This window comes from Rhopalosiphum maidis, chromosome 3 (genome assembly GCF_003676215.2).
Source record: "Rhopalosiphum maidis isolate BTI-1 chromosome 3, ASM367621v3, whole genome shotgun sequence".
Classification (NCBI taxonomy): Eukaryota; Metazoa; Arthropoda; class Insecta; order Hemiptera; family Aphididae; genus Rhopalosiphum; species Rhopalosiphum maidis.
The window spans coordinates 43,339,460-43,365,121 of NC_040879.1; the positions used below are offsets into that span (position 1 = coordinate 43,339,460).

General features: G+C 27.4%; 1 protein-coding gene across 5 annotated transcripts in view; it reads right to left on the reverse strand.

The window, feature by feature from the left end:
- Positions 1-25,662, reverse strand: part of LOC113557091 (RNA pseudouridylate synthase domain-containing protein 2-like) — a 409,393-nt gene that overhangs the window by 323,687 nt on the left and 60,044 nt on the right. The gene's annotated exons all lie outside the window — the stretch shown is intronic.

The window sequence follows — 25,662 nt, forward strand, 5'->3', positions numbered from 1 at the left end:
ATATTATATTACTATAGATTAATAATAATATAATTAAAACTAGTAAATCAATAATACACTGTAATAATTTGAGTCTGAACACAAAAACGTGTAAGAAAAAGATTTTAATTACACGCACGAAAAAAACTATTATTGCACTCGAAAGCGTTGTCTGCCAACTATAATAATATATATTTATACATATGGTTCGTTTAGAAAGTTCTATGGCGTGTTGGTGAATAACAATAATACAGCACCGTACGTGCTGATGTAGATAATTTATACAATAAGAATATTTTGTACCCAAGTCTAAAATCACTATATGAAACCTTGATCGACGATTATTTAAATAAGGTTTTAAATCTGAACTGAGTACACTCGCCGAGGTGAACGGTAAAGACAATAATATAATATTGATGGATTATTTTTTCAGCGTCGTCAGAAAACAATTCGAGTCAAAGCAGCTTGCTTATGCAGCAGATACATAATGATATGATATGATGATTATGGTGTTAAACGATTGGCGATCGATGTGAAGTTTATTTTCTTAAATATTTTGAAAAAAATTGAAAACTATCAGCGCGTAATAATATAATGAGCTATAAAAAATCTGTACCAGAAAGGATACGGATATAATGTGATGTATAAAGTATTTCCACAAATCGTATTATCGAATGTATATTATAATGAATATTTTATTAAATCAACATTGTTGATAGAGAAATAATAAACAAGTAACACATGAAAGAAATTACGAAAGACGCGTAGTTACACGGATTAAGAACTAAGATAATATCAAAACGATAGGGCCTATATAAAGTTGCCAACAGTAAAGGCCGATGAAATTTACGATAGTAATAGGCTAATAAATAATAATGTGTCAATGAAATTATTGTCTATGATAAAAATAATATCTTTTTTTTTGCACTTTACTAATTTCATAATTATTGAATTATTTTATAACTATTTCAAATGGTAATATGTGCGTTGAATAATATTTGTATTTCAGTATATTTTTATGTCGGTAATGTGTTTTATATTATTGATATATAGTAGTGCGAAGAGACTAAAAAAACGTCGACTTTTACAAACAGACGTATATTTTTATGCCGTACATGTAATTTCGACGTAAAAGACATACACCATACGTATCACGTCCGATATATTTAGATAGATCGATTTGGTTGTAAAACATAATATTATTATTCCCGACGACATAACGTTTTCAATTCAATTCGAGAATAAATAAAGTCTCCCTGCAAGGAGGCAACGCTCTCCGATTGCAGCGGATAGGGCGGTACAGCACCATTACAATAATATTATTATATACTGCAAACACTCAAATATTATGGAGAATTCGAATTATAATAGGGAAGAATATGGTTAAAAAAAAAAGAGAGAAAATACATTCATCTCGTCGTTCAAAATCTAAAAAGGCATTGTGACTAAAATATAGTACATTCAGTTATTAGAATATAAGTAGGTACATGCCAATATGCCAATATTGCATTTTCGACGCAGTTTGATGATGCATATACATTTCCGTATGATGATATATTTTATGTCGATTATGTACGTATGATGTATGATTGTCCGTGTCATCGCGTCGATCGACCAAGCACTCGACATAGGAAATAAATCCTTTTATCATATATTACTACAAAACCCGCCTATTTCTATTATATATCCACATATGTGTGTCGGCGTATAACGTGAGAGAAAGTTCTTCTGGTTGACAGTCAAAATATCAAATGTACAGTCACGGCAAATGTCTTCGGTGATATAATATATATGGTATACTCTCGCGGGATATTCTGTATAGGGTTGTCCCTTCAGTATAAGCTTTTTTCTATTATATAAATGTTTTGAAATATGATTTCGGAAAACTTGATTAATCAATCGTACACAGTTTTTATGTTTTAGATATTATATTTTGGTTTACTCAAAACGAAAAAAACAATAGTGTATGTACACATAATGCTTGTTATCACATTCACCGTCATACGGTGTATTGTAGACCTATTATAGATATAATAGGTTTACATTGAGATAAAACCATTATCCGTGAAATGTTAAAAAAACATACATCTTAGATAACATCACAATACAAAGTCTTAAATTTTAGATAACTGTTTTAAGATTAGGTGGGTAAACAGATTGAAAAGTTTCTCGTGAGGACATATTGTATAAGTAGTGTATCATAGATGGGCCAGTGAAAATTTAATACGATGACAAGCCGCAATGAAGTTAAACGCTCTCCCTGTTTAGCTATATGAAATGCGAACTCTATATTATAACGATAATAATATCACGAATAAATACCATTTAGGGTTTTACTCATATATTGTGAAGTTATTCGTTTCCGTAAGTCGAGGCCGGTGTCTTAATGAAAAAATATGCATATCGATATATTATATTGTTAAGCATACGATGCCATCGAAAAAGATTTGTGGTTATCATCAATAATATATATTATAATAATATAACGAATAAATTGGGTTTTCGGTTCTTTACTGGTTGTATTTTTATTTTATTTTTATTATTTAATTAAAGAATATATTTTTTTTAAATTGTAGATGCATTATATGACTTTGTAATAAAAATACAAAATAACTGATACCTCTCTATATTTAGGAATTCGATGAGATCGGTAAATTGACGGTGATAAAAATTATATTTATACATTTAACTACATTTAAAAAATGTGTTTTTTTTTTTTTATTAGAATATTAATACATTTAAGATTCTATTGATCTAATTATAATTTTTTTATTTAAACTTTATAATTCCCTTGATTGATACATAACGTGTATAACTTAATATTAAATTATATGGCTTAAAACATTTAATAAAAACGTAAATTCATAATGACTAAACCAATGAAATTATTCAATAGAACAAAATAAATGACAAAAACGATTTGAATCTACAATCATATTAAATCAAACGCGTGAATTTCACATAATGTACCTATAATAGAATTATTTCACCCCACAAATAACTTCACAACCGTAAAATAACAATAACATAATATGTGAATTGTAGTCGTCTGTCTGAAGCTGTGGTGTATCTCTGCAATGGTCCGCAACAGAGTGTAGAAAGGACGGTATAATATTATGTAAAAGCGTATGATAATATTATATATATAATAAATTGTCGATTACAAGCGTCAATCGAGATTTTTCTTGCATACCATTGTACAATTATACATATTATATTATGTTTGGCAGACGTTTATTTATAAAATACGTATACCCTGAATACACTACGAACACACATGTAATATCATAGTCGTCGTTGTCGTCGTCGTATAATAATAGTATATCGTCTGATGCGATAAACGAAATAATATATAAAAAAAAAGAAAACTGAAAAACAGCATCCGTCAATGCACGAGTTTTGTGACTTATATTATGCGAATGTCGTACGTTTTATGTGAGACGCAAAATTTGTGTTAAACACCGTAACAATGCTTGTCCGTTGAGTTTATATTTAAAATTACATCAGATAAGAGTAATGCGATAGTTTGACCTTCAACTTTAAATCCCTTGTAAAGCGTGACGTATAAATAATATTAAACATGAGGCGCAAGCAAAGAGGTACATACAGCCGGTGTAGGGATATTAATTGTCACCTAGCTCTATAAATATAAGTAGTGGGTACTAGATCGGTACTGGTTAAATTACTGTTGGTTTGATTAATTATTATAATACTAACTATAATACACCTTTAACATTGTGAATATTGTTATTAATGGGACAAAATTGTTATTTATTTTTTTAGTATATTTAAGATGCTGTGAAATATGCCATAAAAAAATGTTGAAACCTCTACAAAAAATTACTGCTGTGCTCCCTTTACTCGAAGTTATATAGCGCAGATATGCTTAAGCGCAAAAATGGCAATTTTTGATTAATCTTGGCATAGAGTTCATACATACCGGAGGAGCTGATAAGCTGTCAACTTTTGAGGGTACTTATATTAAATTATACAGTATAAATATTGGTATAAATTATTGGATTAAGTTATGTTTAAGCACACGTCTTTCTATAAAGCAGCTGATTTACTGAAGTAAACTGAACACGGACTTCTACTAATTCACTACACTAAAGAAAAAAGGAACTGACTGATTGCACTGGGAACCGTGCACTTAAATCGTAGAGTGTGCAGGGGCGATAACAAGTCAAGTATGTGTATACTGCAGAAAAATGGCCGGAGGTGAGGGATATACAATAAAACGTTCATAAATAGGTACTTTATGTTTATACATTTTACTAAATCCCCAATCAACGGGAATTTTTTTCATAGCTCACTTTTGTGAACATCGTATTAAATGTTAATGACACGTAATTTTTTTTTAGACCTTTGATTACGAGTTACATGTAAAACATGTGGTTTTTAAAATTGTATTTCTGCCGAAGTGCCGACCCAATCTGAACCTTGATCAACGCGTGTCTTACTAAAGATACTCTTCTACATACTCTTCCTATTCATGCACTCTGCTGTCTACACCTACTATTTGGATTGCCTCAAAAATGTCTATATTACCTAACATTATTCGTCAGATTAGAAGTTAGTAATGTGTATTTAAGATTATAGAAAATTATTTTTTTGATTTTACAATTGTTTAGTGCATATTTTATAAAATAAAATTCTATATATATTATTACAAATTTCTGAAATAAAAAGTAAAGATAATTATTTGACATTTTAATTTTTTGGTAATTTTATAAATTCAATATTTAGAGTTATTTCATTACAATAGAAAAGAAGATCCCATAATGTATGAAAAATACGCGGTGTAACACAACACACAAACGACCAAACACTAACTGACAAAATGGCACAAGTACAAGGAAAAGCACGAAAAACGCAAAATACAAACACCATAGATATAGCACGACCAATACCTAAAACTGGAAAAACTTAAACTCGACATTGATGTTGAGATAACCAAACTAAAAAATAACTAGTTTGACTTGTAAACAAAAAAATTGGTTATGACAAAAAATACTACCAAATTTTATTTCGGACCAATATATAAAATATATTTGTATATTTAAATTCCAAAAATCATATTTATTGTATAATGCTATCACACATATATAATATATACACAGTAGCGGTATATAAGTCGCAGTTATACATCTATTGTAAAATCACTATAAATGTCAGATACCTATTAACAGCTTAGATATTACAATAACATAATACAATTTAAAATTTACTGAAATGTAAAATAAACTTAGGTACTATAACAAAAATATATATAAATTAAAAAATAACAATAAAACAAAAATGATAATAACAATAAGTGCACGCTACACAATTTTCGTTTTGTAAACGCAAATTTGCACAACTTCGAATATATTTAGTATATTTTTAAAGCAATAAAGTTCTAGCTTTAACTATATATAATATATAGTACATTATTAAACACTGTTGCAGAGTATGGCAAAGTTATAAAACTCAATGCAATATTTTCGCAGTAGATACAACTTTGGCTGTCATCGTATCCACTAATGACTACCTATATATTATATTATATACGATAGAGTATAGATGATGCACTCCATAAAATGAAAATAATTGATCACGTTTTGCCAATTTCTTAACTAGATAAAAACGGGGTTGTGCAGGTATATAATCACTGAAGAGGAAGTACTACAAAAGTCGCTACGTAACAATAATAAAGAAAATCTCCTAATAACTTTTTATAAGATTATACTAGAACATTTTAGAACATTTATACATATACATTCGCATCCAAGGACGAAGTTTAATTAAAAACTATAAGATATAATATATTATAGCTATAGATAGGGTGATTACTGATTTACCAAGCAAGCCATACAACTACGTTTTCATTTAATTATAAATTATTTAAAATATATTTTTCAATCATATTTTCAAATTTTCGAATTTTTGTGTAATTTAGTAGTATTTTATAGTTTTTTTTTATTGTATGTTCATAAAACAGTTTTAAAATGTTTATGTATATAAATTAAAATTTGAACTATTCTTTTAGAATTATTAAACTTTAAGTACAAAAGACAATATTCTATGTGATAGTTCTGATTTAACAGAAAGTTTATAGTAACTAATTTATTACAATTTTATAATTTGTAGAAATTGTCCTAGTATTATAATAAGAACAACTAAATTTAATATTACAAATTTTTATGTTTTATATAAACACTAAATTTGTTAGGTATTATTTTATATAGATACATAATAACTACAATTAGTCGTAAGAATTTAGATTAATACGCAATTTAAAAAAAACAAAACATAATTAATAAAATTTGATTTTTAACCATAAGTTACTCCTTAAATGGTGTTTATAAAAAAAAAGTACTTGAAAGAAAGGTATTACTTACATCAATTTATTGTTCGCACGAAAACTGTTCTCGGAAAATTATTCGAATACAATTATTGATGCACATAAATTGTTCGTAAAAAGATAATAATTTAAAATCATTATAAGATACGTAATCTATACGTCAGTGACAATATCATTATATATTTATTTATTTTAAATTTAAAATAATACGTTTATAATGCATATAATCCATAGGTAGCATACCAAATGTTCTTTTTTTAGGTTTCCTTATCGTTTGCAGGGCAATTATCCAGCATAGTGAGTTTAAAAAGAACAATATTATAACGTGTGCGTCAAATTGAACTAAATGTTCCTATAAATCCTTTAAATTTTAGTTTTTATATTCCTGATAAATTTAGAAAGACCATAGTTAGCGAGGATTTCCCTCTTTTTGAGAATGGATTGAGTACAAAAAATATATTATTGTTTTCGACCAAAAGAGTGGAGTTGATGAAAAATTGCCTTAATTGGTTTTGTGATGGAACTATTGCTTGTTCATTTACTTAATCAGTTAAAATAATTATATAATTTATACCATTTACGGTGAACATTATTCAAATGTTATTCCTCTGCTTACATTCTGTCACCCGACAAAAAAAACTTCATTTTATTTTATTTCGAATGTATTATTTTATTTACCAATTATGTATACGTGTAAAACTATTAGTGAAAAAACTAATTTATTGACATTTAAAAATGTGATCAGCTATGCGAACTTATTTTTAATTAATAATACATGGAATTTTCGAACAATAAAATTGTCGTATTCGAATAATTTCTGTGAAACCATTAGTCGCTCGAACTATTTTCGGCGAATAATTGACGCATATTCACTTGAAAACAGGGGTTTTAAAGTCGTATATGTACTTGAAAATTCTAAAAATCATATTTTGCGTAAATGCATTATCAAAGAGATTAATCGTCCTGTTTTTTTGTAAGTTAGCAGTTTATAGGCATACACAATATTTCGCTCATATTATAATATTCTATAAAATATTTTATCGATACGTGGAAATACAAAAATAGAACTGAAAACGAGAAGTTTTCTATTCAAAAACATGGTAAACTTAAAGATTCCAAAAACCATGATTTCGACAAACGCATTAAAATAAATAATAAATATGATTACAATCATGTTTATTGCGAATCGTCCAACTTAGGTAGGTATATCGAAGAATAGAGCTAAGATTTAAACCAATCTATGGAACTGCGCCTAATAAACGTATGGTTGCGCAAATCGATTACGATTTCAAAAATCGTACCTAAATAATGTAGTATTATATTATAATATATGCAAATGCGCAAAAATCGCTTGTACAGTGATATAAATGATACAATTATAAAATATGAAAAAATAATACAAAAAAAAATCAAATAAAATGCGCATAGTGTAATACTAATGCCCGATTATAAGATTAATCTATGATAATGCGGTCGTTATATTTATAATATTATATCATAATATATACGGGATTACGAAGATAATAATATACAATATGCAGTGCACTAAGCATAAATAAAACATATTCAGGGTATATGATAACCCATTACACGTGCGTATACGTACCAGGTGATCTAATTGAGTGTTTATACACATTGCACACATTATATTATTTCGAAAAGTTTTTACTTTAAAAAAAAAATATATTTTTTTTCTTAAACAAAATTTCAATATTAATTTCGTTGCAAAAACAATTAACAATTAATTTACTTTGCTGAATTATAATGCACATTAAAAATGTCATGTTCCATAGAAGTTAAAATATTATTCGAAAAAATATCTCGATAATATTATTCATGAAGAAAATCGAATAATTGAACAATTCATTAAAATAATAACAATTAGTTAAAAAACAAAATTTTCTAAAAACTTAACTTTGAAATGATGAGTATGGTCATTTAAATTGTGGCCCCGAATATCATGATACAACGATGTAAATTATTTTACTTTGTCGAATGACAATGTCTTTTTATATTTCTATGTTCCAAATCAGAATATTTTTCAGAGTATTTCGAATGTAAATAGTCATAAGAAAATTAATTTTCGAGCAATGAGTAGCTTATAAAAGTAATAACAATAAGGAATTGAACAATTTAAAACTTTTAAAAACTTTTAGAAATTATGAGTGTGAACGTTTAAATTGTATCATTCTGTGGCCTGTAAGGCTGTATAATATTATATTATGATGTGTAACATATTATATTATAAATTATAATGTATATATATATATATAATCGGTGTATATTGTCTAATAATATGATATTGTCATTATCGCACGTAAAATGGTTTCGCGTCGGAAAAGCCAGACCATTGGTGTTTTTTTTTTTCATATTTTTTCCTCACCGACCCTAAACGCGTAATCAGAGAACTTGATTTATCGCCATTTACCTGGCGCGGATGTGCATTTTATTATAATAAAACACACACGCACAAGCAAATCTATATTATTAACGTCTATACCACAGCCGTATGTTTAATGACGCGTGTTCAAACATAATAATAGATTATAATATATAATACTCTACACGAGAGAGTATATTGTATTATTATTAATATTATTATTCACGGAGGAAAAAAAGGGAGGTACCAGAGAGTCTTTAGCGCCCCTATAAATCTATCCCACAGTTTTTACTTTATACACAATATTTAAATATTGTGTTTTTCATTGTTAAAAAGCATTATTGTAGCATTTATGTATTGAAATATTTTATTTTAGAAATTTTCAATGACTATAGACTATGCTTAGGGAATTCCCTACAAAAGAGCCTATTTTAGCTTATGTAATTTATTTCAAATCGCTGTCACAATTCCTGTAAATTTGGTGACCAACAATAGTATTTATTTTATTAAGTACACGTGGTTATTCAAAAATTTGTTGAGGACAAGTATGTCATAATTAATAACAACAATAACTCACAAAAACGGTTCCCAGATTATCTATTTTAATTATTATTTAGTAATAGAAAAACAGTATTGTAAAATACTAAAATGGTTTATTATTTTCAGCGAAATAGAAAACAACACAGAAGTTCAATCGACTACGGAAGACTCAAGGAACACAAATTGTTCAACATTTTGTAAAATTATTTATTTTACTTTTTATTTATATCAATAGTTATTATGATATATATTAAAAACAATTGTATTTTTACTTGCCGCTTAAAAAATAAAATAATGTACATATTATACGTCAAGAGTGTAAATACTGTAAATGATATTAAGACTTCCGTTACGTACCGATTGGCTAACAAGTCAATTCGCTGACACACCATTTTGCCGACATCCAAAATTCGATACACACATTACAATTAGTTCAAAATAAATTAAGTATATTTAAAATGTTTTTTTTCATATTACTTTAAATTATTTGTTTAAATAATAAACATTGTTCAAGTCAACTATCTATCAGTTATATATAAAAATACCTTACGAGCTTCTGTTTTCTAAATGAAAATGTAACATTATTGTGTCCAAATATTCCAAATTGTACCAAAAATTATAAATTTAAACGTTATTAGAAAAAAATATATCAAAAAATATAAAATATATATGTCATTCGACTTTATGAATACTATAACTATTGGACATTGGTATACACTCATACACTATACTGACTTTTGAGTACCTACCTATCTGATGAACGTTTAATATTTTTATCATCTTAATTTGTCTACGCCGCCCATATACGAGTACATAATTGATATGTAATCACTAATCACTGTAATCTGCTTTTACTATATTATTATTGTGTACAGACAAACTGTGTTCAGATCATTGTATGCCATGTAACATAAAACATGTTTTTAGACAGAAAAAAAGTACTATTTTGAACGCGTCTTTCAAATTTTGTTGTTACAGTTTTCTGAGGCTGAGTACCAAATTTCAAACTGAATATAATACTATGTCGGATAAAATACGTATGAATAATAGTGAGTTAATATGGTATATGTGACTTTAGTAGACTTTTGGTCCATGATTGGTTCATTCAATTTTAGTGAACCATTAAATTGTTCAATATCTGAATGTAATACGGTATTAATAATATTATAAATTCTAAGTTTTAATCGAACTTTTCAAACTTTCTGTCCATTTCTTATGTTAAGTGTTTTCGCCCACAGCAATATTATAAATTGGGTATATCACTACAACTGAATATTATTATATCTCTACAACGTATTGTGTTTGATGAACACTATAATTATGAAATTGGATATTGCAGTACATTTTTCGGGAATTTTCTATATGGCTCGTTGTTGCTCTATTGATTTACTTTATTAGTTGTACACAATTCATACAGTTCGGCAACATGGCATAAAAACAAAATTATAGTGGGGTCGTGTTATGAAAAAGGCGCTGACGATTGGAACTGTACTCAATAGGATTCTATAATAATATACTCGTTTTGACAATCCTCGTGAAGATCGACATATACGGGTAGACAGCGGTCATCGTCCTCCATAGTGTCGTGTCATTGAATTATACTTGGAGACTTGCCGATTTCGGCGACTTTATCTTTGAATTGATATTATACAATTTCGTTTACAGCCACGATTGAAGAACGAAAACTTTTCACGGACCACCGCTTCCGCCAAACGTTTCCTCCGATTAATTCCCGTACACACTGCGGTATACAATATTAAATATAGACATACCCAACCTATATATAATATAATATAAAGGGTGCTTTATTGGCTATTATTGGGGCCGTTCTGCACGATAGTGCACTGTACCATGTGTTGGAGTCGATCGACTGGTACACTTACACAGTAAGACCGGCAGAAATATATTTTATTATTATAATATATTGTACTATTGTTGCAAAGCGCCAATAATGCAGTACGTATGGGAATAGCATAAAGGGATGATAAATCAAACATACGTACTGCGTACTCTGTTTTTCTTAATTAATAATGACTTTATTGAAAATCTGGTTTTATAGAACTTTTAAATAGTTTAATGATTATCTTATGGAAGTATAGACTTCCGTTTTTCAAATAAACCCCCCCCCCTTTTATACAGTAGCCTATTTAGTGGATAATTGTTATATAAATTCTGAGTTATTATATTTTGTATACTGTCCCAAGTATAACAAATACTAGATTTAATATTATATTTATATGAATTTAATATTTCTTACTATTATTCTTAATTCAACAATTTTAATAAATGATAAACTACACGTTCAAATTTAGAATTGGGTAAATATATATATATTTTTAATAATTACTAAATAATTTAGAGAAAAAAGAGGGGAGAGGTACTTGTTTGAAAAAAGAAGTTAGTATCATCCCAGAACAAAAAGCGTTTCCATTCCTTAAGTAGCATAACAAATCTGAATTTGAATATATATATATATATAGAATTCGTGATCGCAAAGTTGCCGACCAGTTTTATAAACATGCTCAAATGCCTCAAAATAAACAATACATATATGCGCGAATCAGGTGTACATAGTAAATTGTTATTATTATAATAAAATAAACTTATATTATAAAAAAAAAGAAAAATTAATATATAATATATTATAGTGATATGTATTCGTGTAATTGTGTACCAAATAATTTAAACGCATTTAACAACAATTAAAAGAACGTATGAAAGTTAGAGTATAATAGCTTTCTGTCCGATACCACTGGCAAGCTACTTTAAAAATGGGACGTGGAAAATGGGCAGATAGACACATTTATATACCAGTAAAACACCTCTGTCCCAAACGATGCCACTGAAAGAACTCGGAATCGTTGTTTAAATAAAGTAAATAAATATACATTATTTTTATGTTCCGCGAAACGGATGTTTTCAATATATGTTAAACAACTACTACTCGTGTGCGATTTTGAAAAATACACTTGGATAAACAGTCGGCACGACGCACTAGTAATCTAAACACCGCGATGGACTGGCGGTAGAAAACAGAAACATTTCTAAACGAACTCGCAGCCGAAAAGATTCTGAACCGTCAAGTCTCGAACGTAAAAAAAAAAACGGTGACGTTAATGCTACGCTCGCGTTTCTGATTATTTACATTGCAGTATCACATGATTATAGTACCTAGTGCAGCCGATATGCGTGCGCCTATACTCGTATAGTGACAATAATAATTAATAATCGTATACGATATGCGTAATAACAATATAATCATTATGATTTAAGCCTTCACACACGTGACAGATGGGGTGGGTAGCGTCTCACTGTTATACAATATCAATACGTCGAGTATTTTTATCGTTTTATAATTTTATTTATTTACGAACAAACAACATAATATTAATATGACAACGCGTGCTTTATATCATAGTAAAAATAAGCATACATTTGTCGGGGGAAAAATCGGTGGACGGACGTGCTGTAAAATATAATATTATCGAAATTACTACGAACTTAATAGTCGCATTACACTACTGCGTACGAAATTACCGACTTTGATTCCCGGAAAGCCAAATGCGAATCGCATGAAAAAGCGTATTCATAATACTTATGCATCACGTCGTGCGCCATGAATAAAATCGTAATTGCACTCCGGTGGTCGGTCGGGTGGCGTTGCGCCGTTGCAGCAGGTCCTACCTACCTACAAAATATAATGTAGTTCGTACGTGGTATTAATATGATATATATTGCATGTCGCCGTGCACGGAGCATATTATTTTTATTATTATCGCTATATACCTTTCTCCCGTAATAATACATTTTTTTTTTTTCGTATAATGTTATCACATAAAACCCGTATTTTAATAACGATGCATGTAACTGGTAAGCAGTGCTGCGCGTGACGTGCACTCGTCAATTATAATATGTTTATAATATTAGTATATTCTATATATAATATGACTATATTGACTAATAAGTGTTATCATTATAATTATTATAATAATAGGTGGGTTGTATTGTACCCATACGCCTACGCTATTTGCTGGTAAATGATTTGCACAAAAATTAACCCAAAATAATATATACGTGTCTAATTTACATCAACATTTTTGAAATTCGTTTGTATATTGCACCTTCTCAGGTAATAACAAATATTAATTGTTTAATTTGTAATAAAATTCAAATTGATTGTAATAAACGATAGTACGTTTCGATGAGTGTGGTAAGTATATTGAGATATGAGGAGCTAATAACATAGAATATTCCATTTTAGATTCTGTGAAGTTATTTTACTAACATATTCACATCACACACGCTTCTACGACAATACGTCAGTATTGAATTTAAACTACTTAATAACGATAATAGGTATATCTAAGAAAAACATATATATTGTTATAATAATTAACAATATGACAAATTCATTGTTTTCATCAACAATAAATTATACATTTTTAATACTGTTGAATAACATCACTACGGGCACTACGGCGGATCGGTAATTTGCGGTGGTAAAATTTAGTAATAAATTACAAATTCTGATAATATTTTGACGTATAGTAGATAAAATATCAGTATTAACTGCGGTATCTAGGAACCAACTAAATATATTTACACAAGTACCTAACTCAACCTATATCAACGAAAGAGGATCGTTCATAAAAATAGTTGTCAGATCCATGTTCTTGTAATTTATTTTGTTATCACTGATAACTTTTCACATTCAACTATTTAAATGAACAGGATTTATGTATACAAAATCTTACACTATAGTTAAAATTTGAATACAATTATAATTACATCTAATGGCAATTTATCTGCAAATAGTTGTAACAATTGGTATATTTCTTTAAGTTTTTCGATAAACACAAGTATATTGAAATTCCATCACATTTCTGCTATGTAACTGTACGTAGATACAAATTAAACAATATAAAGTTTCCTATTAAAACTTGAGAGATATTTACCCGTTGAATGTATAGCAAAATTAATTTAGTCAATTCAAAATAGCAATAGACAAAGAGATAAAGAAACTTACCAAAATGAATTATAGGTTATACACAATAAGTAAGCTGCAGTAAATGCAGAATATTAATTACAAACAACAAATAGTATTATTATATTTAGTTTTATAAATTATCATCAATTATACAAAAGTATCAGAAGTCATTGTTTTAATTATTTTCTTTTTAAAGTTTTAAAGGAGAAACATTTAATTTATTAAATTACGTTTTATTATACAGGAATTTTAATTCAAGAAAATGAATAATATAGTTTATTCTATATTAATATATTATTTTTACACATAGATTGACTTCTATTTAATCATATGATGTAGCATAAATACTATATTGTAATAAATTTGCTACTAAAATTGGTCCTCAATATTTGTTTACAAAATAAATTTTCTTTTGTATTCTATCATCTATAATAGTTAATACAATTGATATTTGATAACGTTATGTATAATAACTTCTAATTTCTAATACAGAAAGTAATGTAGTCCCTAACTTATGTTTGTTTATATTCGCTATATACAGTTTAGTATCCGTTGTTTGCCGTGGAAATAAAAATATGAGTAGGTCCTCTGATGTTCTTAAAATACCACTGTAGGAAAAATAAATTATATTTTACAGATTCCCTGTATACCGATGGTTTTGAGGAATACCGTTGGTTTGATACTATCATAATTAGTCAATTCTCTGTTACGCCGCTATTCATCGTGTTGTTTAAACATTGTGTGTTTCGTGTATTTTAATTTGATTTATTAAATATAGTATTTAATGGGAAAAAATAAATTATTCGCTAGGTATTTTTTCAACAAACAGTTGTTTATTATATTGTAAATAATATTTGACTTTGAGGGAGAGCGAGGTCGTATTTTTAGATTGCCTTAAACACTTTTTAAATGATTGTTTTAATGATTTTAGACTGTGTTCGAGCTCCAATTCTCAAACTTTTATTATCACATAATAATTACCGTCATATAGTGATGGTTGCAAGCACGTAGAACGATTTTGTAAAACTTTGTACGTAGGTGTATTCTCCATTATAATATATAACGTATAGTGTAAGTAAATCAAAAATATAAGTTGCAAACAGAAATTTCCATAAAATATATGATAAAAATAAAATTTGGTTGTGTGCACTTATTTCACACTTTAATACGTGTCAATTCAATAATGTTTAATAAAAATAATATTACTTGCCCGAAATTTGACTATAATGAATTTCGGTTAGCTTTCCAAAACAACTAGATAAACATTGTTACACGCCGGCTATATATCATGCGTATGCACGCAACGAGTGCATATTAAATAATATTTTTGCTATAGAGTATTTATTTATATATATATAAATTATATGAATAGCCACACGGTAACAGTGAAAAAAAAACAGTACATAATCTTGCAGCAATATTATATGCATTCGTATATGTACCGTTATGTATATCGTTGCAACTAGTATGCAATAACTTTTTCCTTCCGTCGATGATACGTAATATACCCATATCATAATATAATATAGCAAATTTAATACGATTTTACTGGTGGTCCGACTATTATTGCGAAACACGAAAATACACAATATTTTTTTTTTTTTAATTTAATTTTAATTTTTAACTAATTATAGTCAAGTATTATATTTAGTATATGTATATAAAAAAATAATTTGATTCATTCATTAATTACATAATACATTTTACTATCTTGATTTTAATCAAGTAAGAATGGTAATTGAAATGAAAAAAGTCTGAATTTTTAAAACTTCAAAAATTTGTGTTAAATAGGAAAATTATAAAAATGTAATTCAGTTGTAATGAGTATTAAGCTAGCTTTAACTTAAAAAATAATGAAAGAGATCCGATATCACGCCCACGCGGTATAACGATTTGAATCCACAATAACGTCGGCGTGAACAGTCCCCGAATTTCTATTTTTTTACTTTTCTCCAAAACTATTATCGCTAAAAAGTTGGTTGATAGCTCATTAAAAAGGGATTATTAAGTAGATATAAAATGTAAAATTAACAATTTTCAAAAAAAAATTATTTAATTTTTCACAGTTAAAAAAAAATTATTTTTTACTAGATTTGCATTTGGCGTGGTAGATTACTGAAACTGGAGAATGGATTTTGTTATTTGGGGTCTTGCTAGATTCATATTGGCTAAGAAAAATGTTTTATCTTCAATCGTTAATTCACTACATAGCTATAAAGCTGAAAAACAATATGTTTTAATTATTTTTGAAGCTCTGTAGTGAATTAACTATAAAAGATAAAGTTCTGAAAATCTTCACTGCACTTTTCCTAGCCAATGTGAATCTAACAAGACCCCAAACAACAAAATCCGTTTTCCGGTTTCGGATATCTATCTCACTAAATGAAAATGAAAATAAAATACTTTATACATACCTATTGCATACAATTAATACATTTCTAAAAATTGAAAATCAAGAAAGTTTACATGCCGATCTCTGACATGGTAAGCGTTTTTTTTTTTACTCTAAACGTAATTTTATAAATAATAATACGCGTATTTCGCTTTGAATATTTTTACATAAATATATGAACTTTTGAGATAATAATTTTGATCACCTATATAACACCATATTTTCATAAATTATATAATAAATAAAATGTTTTATTGGACTAACAAATGGAAAATCAAGATAAATTAAATTCTACAAATCAGCTAAAATATATTTTACTTTCACTCAACAACGTAAAAATATCAATATAAATTAATATTTACTCAGGAATTTACTTAAGAGCTTAACATACTAAAAACAAAAGAAAACTATCTAATATTTTTACACCCCCTCCGGCCGTGATATATTCAATAAGTCAAAAAACCAACATTTTAATAATACACAAAGCAATTGAAAATATTGCGTATTGCAATATGTTTCCCCAGGTAATATGACATTCGAATTTAAGGTCAAGCCAAGTCATATAAGACCTATAAAATCTTTACAGTATATTTATCCTAGACAAATAATTGGAGACAAATGTGGTATAAAATCAACAATGTACAGCATATAGGTTTACAAATCCCAACAGTAAATAAAACAATAACTATAGTCTATAAACAAAACAAAAACTTCTATTTTAAAGTCTAATTAAATACAAAAACCTTCAATCTCTTGTATGTGTCATCATTCATCAATCACCGTTTCTATTTATATCTATTTAGAAGACTGAAAATAAAATGGCCAAGAGGCGCTCTTACATGGAAAAAATATTTATATCTAGTTCTAACCTAACCTACTTGAGACAATCAAACCTCTGTTGTAGTACTAAAAACAAAATAAAGTTTAATACTTTTATTACATAATAAATAAATATATTTTTTAACTTTTTTACCAATACATTTAAGATAAATTAAAACATAAAATATTTATAGTTCTTGACTTTTGTCCCTGTAAAACTTATTAAAAAATCAAAATTATAATATCTCCATTATTTTAGCAGATATCGAAATGGGTAAATCCTCACGGGACACTGTGTATAAATATGTGAAAATTACAATAATTAATATTTTAATATAGACATGGAGGTACCCCCCCCCTTTGTACACGAGGTATATGCTTCACGCTTCATTATATTGTACAGTTTAACACCATTTCTCAGATTAACAATATAAAATAATGAATATCGGTTTCCACCGATTTGGCGTGATGGCTACCGCAAATTCTAAGCAAGTTAAGAGAACGCCATACCCGCATGTGTTGTCTCTATCTTACTAACGTACATCATAACAAATTTTCGTTCAGTAAAATACATTTTGTGATGTTAGCTTTAATATTAGAGTAAATTTATCTATTATCAAATTTAAAGTTAAAAATATTATCTAGACATTGACATATGATTTTAGTGATATTATCATTTTAAAGTGAATTATGAACATTTTAAAGTTGTAATATTTTACATAGCTATAACTCACTTTAAAATAATAATATCATTAAAAGTATATGTCATTGTCTAGATAATATTCTTACCTTTAAATTTGATAATAAGTAAATTTACTTTACTATTAAAGCTGACATCACAAAATGTATTCTGCTAAACGAAAATTTGTTATGATGTACTTTAGTAAGACAGAGACAACACATGCGGGTATGGCGTCTTCTTAACGTATACATTTAGATACATTTATAGGTACATGATAAAAGTAGTGGACGAACATTTTGAGGACACTTTAAATATATATAACTGACATGCTACTCATTTAAAATATTGAATTTTTTACATCGAAAAATTCCAAAAATATTCTGCTATGCTATAATGAATAAAAAAATGCATGTGATTAAAAAAAAAATAAAGATAAAAATAATAAAATATAATGAAATATGTAGTTTTTTTATGACTTAAAATTATATAAAAAATACTTTCATAAGCGTTAATAGATTTTTAAATAATCAATGTCTTATATCTTACGTACGAGAACTATGGAAGTGACGTGCAACCTAATTTATACCATGACTGACCACAAATAAAACGAAATGACCCTCAAATGTGCGTTTTCGTACCATTTACTGCAGTAAATACCAAGAAAAAGCACGTGTTACTGTTAAATCCTTATAACTCCGTATAGTTAAAAAAAAAAAGAAAGAAGTACAACGTAAATGATTATCCCGCTGACGTTGTAATTGCGGGCGCTCGTGTGAATCTATATCGTCCGAGAGCAAAAAATAAATCGAAATTTTCGTGTACATAGAAATTCGTAGGGTGATAGAAATCGACTTTGGGGGGAGAAAAAATGTATAATAAAATAATATACAAGATTCTGCCTCGTCATGTTGGCGCTACATATGACCTCGTAATTGCATTATATTATAATATTATTTATATTATGTATCATAATACTATTATATTGTGCGATTCTTGGAAACGAGACAAAATAAATAATCGAAGCTTTTAGAGATATTTTCAAAGAAATAACTAAAGGTACACGTGCAGACGATGTATACAATAATGTAAATAATTCTATTTTAACTGTATTTTATATATCATTTTATATCTTTGGAACGAGATTAAAATATAATATAATATACTAATTGCGTTTTACATACATTTTATATGGACACCTAACCTGCAGCTGAACAAACATTAAATAGTGTGCATGAATCGTTGAAAATTATTGAAAAAAAAATCAAAGCGAAATAATAATATGCTGTTGTTTATTACCACGTCGTGTTAGAAATCGTGTATGCGACCGTAAATCTAGTTTCAAATACGAATAAAAAACATAAAAATCGTGTTTCTAACCAAACTACGGTCGTCATATTATAATACACAATATAACTATTATGGTAGGTAGATAACTATATTTACATCATATACGGTTGAGAATGTATACCGTAATCCATCATAATATTATTATAGCGTTAAACTATATATATATATAGTTTATGGAAACCAGTTAAAACGCCCATAAAACACGTATGGGTGTATAATGTATCACGTGTATTATAATATTGTATGTAGGGTACAAAATCTTTTCAGTCGTGGTGCTGATAAGAGTGATAAGACTATTAACGCGAAAACTGAAAAGTTAATCTTAAAACAAATTTGTTTAAAGTTACCTTGTGTTAAATTCAATATAATATTATACACAGTGATTCATTGAGCATGCTCATTAATAAGTTTTATTACATTTTTATCTTTATAAAACGCGTTTTTAGTATAAAAATCTCAATAATATGGTCTTAGGTATTTTTAAGGATCCCAAAAATCAGATTTTGAATATTGACAAAAAATTAATGAGTGAGCATGCTCGGTTAATAATTCAATATATACCTACATATTAATTATCATACATGATACACAAAGTTATAAAGTACAGCATTGACAATAACCAGAGGATGGAACGAAACCCTCTAAAAACTAATAAGAAAATAACTATTGTAATATAATTTTTCTTTATAAATATAGTCAAAAATGTTCATAGAAAATACATCATGTATATAATGGAATATTTGCTTAGTAATAGTAGTATTTTGACTGAAAAAATGTATTATTACCCTTTAAATTCTTCTGGGACAGCCACGGACTATTATTAATTTAAAATTAAATTATTTAAAACCAAATAGCTTACTATAAATTCAATACATCCATTGCAAGATACAACAATTCTGCGAAGGGGACAGACATTATTATAAACTATAAATCGCTTTTCAAATTAAACTGTGTATATGTATTTTTGATATTTTTAAAATTCTATAATATGAGAACAACATCGAAAGATTGTATTGTTTTTCAAAACTTAAGTATTTAAATTGAAAATATTATAGTCTTAAATATAAAATATATTGCAACTTTTTGAAATTTTTAAATTATAGCTAGGTACCTTATCTAATAAAAAAAACGAAATAATTTTGTAAAATTATCTATGATTACATTTTATTAACAGCAGTTTAAATGAAGCGGGAAAATTTTTATTTTTGGATTTTAAGTAGTTGTAACCATCCAGTATTAGTATCCGACTTGAGACTTCAACATATACATATAGTATAAGTATGTTTATAGTTGATACTTGTTTTAATACATACATGTTATTAAATTTAAGTAGTAGGTTAAGAGAAGGTTCATTTTTTAAATAAACATACTCAAAAACATGTACAAAAACAAAATCTTACGTTTACATTTTTACTTTTATATTTATTGAGTAAGAATAAAATATATCTCAGGTCAAAAAGCAATTCGATGTCATTAACAGAGTGAAAAAAGGTCTTGTGTTCCTAGGTAAAAGAGAGAGTGAAAGGGATAAACTGTAGATCAACATATTAAATGCGAACTCAACATGTACAGTGTGTACACAGAGCAATTATTTTTTTATATACATAATATTATATTTTAGATTATTTGTAGTAACTTTTAGTGAAATAAATTAGCGGAATATAGTGGCATAAGGGTGTTTTTAAAAATTTTAATCTTCTACTCTAATCATCGTAATTTTAAATATGCTTTCATAAGTACCTAATAAGACGTATAATTAATAATTTACTACTAGTATTATACTTTTGTTGTACCGAAATTTGCAAAAAAATATTCTATTTTAGAATGAAAAAAATTAACAATAATACTATATATATATGATATATATGATATATTTGTAGTAAAACTCTATCGTCTATTACAATCAATTTGTGTTCAAATTATAAATAAAATAAAATACTTATATATAAATTTAACATGTTTTACCAGAATAATAATCACTATATATTCCTATATTTACATAGGTCATAGACGAGTGATTCCCAAAATTTTTCGACTCGTGAATGACCTTTTTCAAACTAAGGTTTTCCCATGGTACCATTCCCCAGTCAAAGTATGACAAATCATAAGGAAGCCGCTGCCACCTTTTAGGTAGGTAACCAATTTGTTTTGGACTGGATATTATTCTACGACATCCTTGTAAAGACACAGTAGCTCCCCACTGCGCACAATATGAGAATACCTATAGTAGTAGATAGTAATCTTGCATTTGAAGGGACAAACATTATATACAATATACAGAGTGATTCAACCAAGTATGTTTACTTCTTTTTTTTTTCAATAATGTGATTATCATCTGAATTTTGGAATTTTAAAATCTACTTTAAGACAGTATTTTCAAATTATTAAGATTTTTTTGTATCAACTAAGGAGTGACCTGTGGAAATGTAAAGTTTTATTTTTCAAATAAACACCCCTCTTTTATGCTTTAAATTATTGAAGTATCAAACTCACAATTTTATCAATAGTAGTTAAATAATAATAGATTATAGTGAGTTGAACATTTTAGTAATTAATTTAAATCCATCAAAATAATGGATAGCTTGTAGAAATGTCTATGCATATATATAAAAAAAACCACTAGATTCATCCAATATTATACCTACATATTATATTTTATATTTATGTAAAACCATTAACATTACCTAGGGACTATTATTTTTAATATAAGTATTTTAATAATTGAAAAAACTACTCGTTCAAATTTTGATTTTGATATATTAAGAGGGTTCTCATTTGAATATAAGTTTGTATCGCCACACTACTCTCCTTAAATAGTACTAGATAATCTCAATAATTTGAATAAATTTATTATTAAATAAAAATTAGAGGCGAGTATGCCTTATAAATCATCCTGTATAATATTATGTATAGTATATTATTATACAAATAGATTCCAACACACACGTCCTCTAATTGTTTTCGTTGTATATTTCCATTCAAGTTGCGTGTGATTGTGAGAATAAAACACACTTGTCTTCAAAAGTTTAATGAGTACTTGTATGTGTGTGTGTGTGCGTGTGAATTTCTGCAAAACTTTGTGCGGGTGTGAATAGCGTCCCACCGAGTTCTATAAAGCTTTTACCAGAAAATTAATGTATATAATATTATACAGGTGTGTACAGACGGCGTTTGTGTTTGCCCGCCCGTTGCATTGTCATATTTTGTTCATTGGGACGATGCACTTTACCGCCAAAAGTATATTTTATGAGTTACCCTTTTCCATAGATTAATTTTTCAACTAAATGAGTGGAAATGACCGATACTCGTTTCAACCAAAACATTTTTTTTTTATACATACCTAGTTTACACCAACCAGTATACAGTTATATAATATATAAAAAAAACATTTCGTAAATATAGGTATTCATTATTTATGTTCAACGTTTTTATTCATTATTGTTATAATAGTATCTGATGTGTATTACTTTTTAATGATAAAGATTGTTTAAACACCGTTTAATTTTTATAAGTATAAAAAAGGACATTCCTAGGTACTTATTTAATTGTTTTTGCACATATTAAAATATATATAATGTCAGCATAACATTATTATTGCATACATTTTACAGTTAATTACACATGAAATAGTTTGTAGAAGTATGGCATAAATAAAAATAAGTATTGGACATTATGTCGTTTGACGGGAAAAAAGACGGTATTTTGGTAAAAATATATTATTGACTATTCGGCAAGGCTGTAACTGAAAAAAAAATTCTAAGGGGAGAGGTCTAACATTTTTTTTAAATATAAATTCTGAAAATATATAATCAAAAAACTATATTCACCACTAAAATATTTCTACTTTTAAACATTTCGGGGGGGGGGGGGGTCCGAACCCCTGGATCCTACCGCCAGTTACCGTCTTGCTATTCGGCGTATGTCTTCATAATGCCAAATGCAATTTTTATTGATATTGATTATTGGTTAATAATGTTAATATTATAATAAACATGGGATACTGCAGTACAATGAAATTTATGACATTTTATATCATACATACGTACGTATAGGTACCTAAATGTATAGAAGGGTGATTCACTACTTCTTATGCAAACCACTCATTATTTTGGAAACTATTATAACATTTTAGAAAAATTATATATAATATTATTAATTGAGTGAATATATATGAGTTATATATTAAGTGATCTAATTCGAAGTTCTTATAAATCCAGCATCAAATTTTTATTATATATTATACTATTTTTACCGTTATAATTTATCTTACTTTTATGCATGGCACAACAGACATTTTTTAATTTCATATTCCTAGGCAGAAAATTGTTTCCATGTTAAATTATACAAACAAAATAGTTAATTATATTTTTATAAGTATTAAAAGTGTAGATTAGTAATGTAGTGGAACAATATTTTGCTTGATATCTTCTGATGACCACGAATTAAATACTAGTTTAAAATCCTCAGAAAATTATTCTTCTTCAGAATATGGAACAAGTACATTTTTTAAAAATAACAAAAAATGAAAAACTTGAAAAGTAGTCATAAGTTTGTATACTTTATTTTCAAATAAAAATTTCGTTTTCGAATAATAGTTTTTAAAATTATTATTGTCTAATGTTAAAAGAATCAATCGGATAATAGCTGTTCTAATTTTTATATGTAGTAATGAGGAAAATATGTAAATATTGAATAATATTTATTGTGCTGTTAATAGTTTATCGATCAGTGTATTAATATCCGGTCGTATACAGTGATTTTTCTATGAAAAAAAGAATGTGTTTGTTAGCTTTAAATGTCTGGCTGGATTATTCTTACTAGTACTAATAATACATATTAATATAATATATTATACTATTAGTGCAACGATATTTGTTTTAATCAAGAATTATTAAGTTTTCAAATACCAGGTTAGTAAACATTTTAAATATTAATAATTAATAAATCAAGTATTATTATAAGTAATAATAAATAGTACAATTATTGCGATAAGAAATGCTGAAACATTTTCCCAACTATTCTATCAATGCATAATACGTTAAAAAAACTGATCGTAACTATTATAAATAATAAACGAAACCGTATTAAACTGTTTACAGCAATTAAAAAAAAGTTTACCCGTTTATTTTGGTTATTGCATTATTATTATTTAAATAATAACAATAACATTGTCTTCGATACTTGAAAATGTATAGATGTTCACTTTCAATTTAATTGTGATTTCCGTAACCCGGAGATTTAATAGAATGAACCAAGGTTAATATGTTTTCCATTTATAGTGATTTGATGTTTTTAATACAGCTAGCTCATAGAAAATTATTAAAACTGTTTTCTGACGATGTTATTTTTGTGATTTTTCTGAATTTGCACGTAGCTTTATGTATATGACTAGATAATTTATTTTGATACAAGGTTACGTCGTATTAATTATGTTTTAATTAACTATATATATTCCATGAATGATGTTTATAATCTCAAACAGTTAATGATAGTGTTTGAACTGTTTGAAGTATTGTAAGATAATACTTGAAAGTAGACAGCACAAAGGTTGGGTAACTCTTATTAGCAAATGGTACCATTGCTATTCTGCGAACAAGATGATCGACCAAAACGAAACCAACACAGTCCACGAAATATTCGGTCGGGATTTTTTCTCTGTTCGAATATCGTTAATTTACTACGAATTACGCATACATCAACGATTATGCTCTATGTCTTGTATTCATGATACTTGAGTGCAATCAGTAATAAATAAGCGTGTACGGTGTACCTATAATATGTTATATGGTATTACATTTGTACCGAGGCGCCTAGCAATTATTATAATATGCATGGCATGTCACATTGCCACCGACGGGTTTTTGGCAAGGTAATAAAACGCGTGTCGTTATATTATTATATGATAATAAATACTACTATTATAAGCCTACCCGAACTCAATGGCCAACATTTGGAAAATAATTATTATTTGAGCATTAAGTTCTTTGAAATTGCGACCAACCTCGTTTGACAGTTAGTCTCCAGTATATTTTTTTTAAATTGTATTTACAATATTTTATTATTATTATGTAGATTATAGATTATAGATATTAATATATTAAAAATAATTTATAATTTTGAGAAAATCAAGTAACGATATTTTCGATGACTAGACCAGTGTATTTTTAAGGGTGTGTATAGTGTATACAGTTAA